Source organism: Eubalaena glacialis, chromosome X (assembly GCF_028564815.1).
Source record: "Eubalaena glacialis isolate mEubGla1 chromosome X, mEubGla1.1.hap2.+ XY, whole genome shotgun sequence".
NCBI lineage: Eukaryota > Metazoa > Chordata > Mammalia > Artiodactyla > Balaenidae > Eubalaena > Eubalaena glacialis.
The window spans coordinates 56,412,007-56,415,097 of record NC_083736.1 but is presented as its reverse complement, the minus strand read 5'-3'; the positions used below and the strand labels follow the sequence as shown (position 1 = coordinate 56,415,097).

At 32.9% G+C, this 3,091-nt stretch overlaps 1 non-coding gene across 1 annotated transcript; it reads left to right on the top strand.

Annotated features, from left to right (window-relative positions):
* Positions 1 to 2,118: 2,118 nt before the first annotated feature.
* LOC133082836 (U1 spliceosomal RNA) lies at positions 2,119 to 2,282 on the top strand. The gene has a single exon (XR_009699053.1). It is a non-coding gene; the product is annotated as a U1 spliceosomal RNA (small nuclear RNA).
* The last annotated feature ends 809 nt before the right edge of the window (positions 2,283 to 3,091 follow it).

The window sequence follows — 3,091 nt, the reverse complement described above, 5'->3', positions numbered from 1 at the left end:
GAAGACATAATAGCTGAAAACTTTACTAGCCTGGGAAAGGAAACAGGCATCCAAGTCCACGAAGCACAGAGAGTCCCATACAGAATTAACCCAAAGAGGAATACAGCCAAGACACATTGCAATTAAAATGGCAAAAATTATGGATAAAATGTCTATTAAAAACAGCAAGGAAAAAGCAACAAGTAACATACAAAGGAATTCCCATAAGGCTGGTCAGCTGAATTTTCAGCAGAAACTCTACAGGCCAGAAGGCAGTGGCATTGTATTTAAAGTGGTGAAAGGGAATAACCTACAGCCAAGAATACTCTACCTAGCAAGGCTTTCATTCATACCTGATAAAGAAATCAAAAGCTTTACAGAAAAGCAATAGCTAAAAGAGTTCAGTACCACCAAGCACGCTTTACAAGAAATGGTAATGGAACTTCTCTAAGTGAAAAAGAAAAGGTCACAACTAGAAACATAAAAATCGTGAAAGGAAAAAGCCCATCAGTAAAGGCATACATACAGTAAAGTTAGGAAATCATCCATATGCAAAACTAGTAAGTAGGTTAAAAGACAAAAGTACTAAAATTGTCTCTATACACAATAAGCAGTTATGGGATACACAACACAGTTGCATGTAAAATATGATAACAAAAGTAGTCATTCTGAGGCGAGGAGAATACAGAGTCGTTAAAATGCATTTGAAATTGAGATCAGCAACTTAAAACAATCATGTATGTATGTAAATTGCTATATATAAACTTCATGGTAACCACTAATCAAAAATCTATAATAGATACACACACAGAAAAGAAAAAAGAATCCAAACATAACACTGAAGATAGTCATCAAACCACAAGAGAAGAAAACAAAAGAAGAAAGAAATTAAAAAGACATACAAAACAACCCCAAAACAATTAACAAAATGGTAATAAGAACATACATATGAATAATTACTTTAAAAGTAAATAGACAAAATGCTCCAATCAGAAGACATAGAGTGGCTGAATGGATACAAAAACAAGACTCATATATATGCTGCCTATAAGAGATGCACTTCACATCTAAAGACTCACACACAGACTGAAAGAAAGGGGATGTTAATAGGTATTCCATGCAAATAGAAATCAAAAGAAAGCCAGGGAAGCAATACTTATATCAGACAAAATAGACTTTGAAATAAAGACTGTTATGAGAGAAACACATCATATAATAATCGAGGGACCAATCCAATAGAAGATATAACAATTGTAAATATGTATACACCCAACATAGGAGCACCTAAATACATAAAGCAGATACTAACAGACATAAAGGAAGAAATTGAAAGTAACAGAATAAGAGTGAGGGTTATAACACACCACTGACATCAATAGAGAGTTCATCTAGACAGAAAATAAATGAGGAAACAGTGGCCTTAAATCACACATTAGATTATGAGGACTTAAAAGGTACATGTAGAACATTCCATCCAAAAGCAACAGAATGCACATTCTTTTCAAGTGTACAAGGAACATTCTCCAGGATAGTTCATATGCCAGGCCATAAAACAAGCCTCAGTAAATTTAAGAAAATTGAAATCATATCAAGCATCTCTTCAATCTGCAATGCTATGAGACTAGAAATCAACTACAAGAAAAAACTGCAAAAGAATGTGGAGGTTAAACAATATGCTACTAAATAACCAATGGATCACTGGAGAAATCAAAGAGAAAAAAATACCTGGAGACAAATGAAAATGAAAACACAAAAATCTAAAATCTATGGGAGGCAGCAAAAGCAGTTCTAAGAGGGAAATTTATAGTGTTGCAAGCTTATCTCAGGAAACAAGAAAAATCCAAAATGAACAACATAACCTTAAAACTAAAGAAACTAGAAAAAGAAAAACAAACAAAATCCAAAAGTAGTAGAAGTAAAAAATCATAAAGTTCAGGACAGAAATAAATGGAGACTTAAGAAAAAAACATAAAAAAAATTAATGAAACTAAGAGCTGGTTCTATGAAAAGATAAAAAAAAAATTATAAACATTTAGCCAGACTTACCAAGAAAAAAGGGCTCAAATCAATAAAATCAGAAATACAAAGGATTTTAAGAGACTACTATAAACAACTATATGGCAATAAAATGGACAAACTATACTTACCAGGCTGGGGCGATACCATGGTCATGAAGGTGGTTTTCCCAGGGTGAGGCTCATCCATTGCACTCTAGATGTGCTGACCCCTGAGATTTCCCCAAATGGAGAAAACTCAGCTGCATAATATGTGGTAGTAGGGGACTGCATTCATGCTTTCTCATGTTTCTGTGTGTGTTTTAATGGTAGAGTTCTTTCAAAACCGTTTTCTAAGGGTCCAGTGGCTCATCTTTAATATTGAAGACTTCATCATCCATTTGACTGTAGGTGGGTGGTAGTGAATATGTTACAGGGACATAGAGAAATAAAGATTTTAAATAGTACAAAAAAAATTTTTTAATGGACAACCTAGAAGAAAAGGACAAATTCCTAGAAATGTAAAATCTCCCAAGACTGAACCAAAAAGAAATAGAAATTATTAACAGACCAAATACCAGTAAAGAAATTGAAAACATAATTTAAAAAACATCTAACAAGCATACATCCAGAACCAGATGGCTTCACAGGTGAATTCTAACAAATATTTAGAGAAAAAATAACACCTTATACTTCTCAAACGATTCCAAAAATTTCAGAGGAAGAAAGGTTTCAGAACTGATTCTAGGAGACCCAGATCACCCTGATAAAAAAATCCAGACAAAGATATCATAAAAAAAGAAAATTACAGACAATATTACTGATGAACTTAGATGCAAAAATACTCAACATAATATTAGCAAACTGAATCCAACAATACATTAAAAGGATCATACACCATGACCAAGGGTATGATCAAATTCACAAGGATTTTTCAATCAGCAAATCAATGTGTTATACCATATTAACAAATTGAAGAATAAAAACCATATGATCATTTCAATAGATGCAGAAAAATGCTTTTGACAAAATTCAATATCCATTTATGATCAAAATCTCTTCAAACTGGGCATAGAGGGAACAAAACTCAACATAATAAAGGACATATATGACAAGTT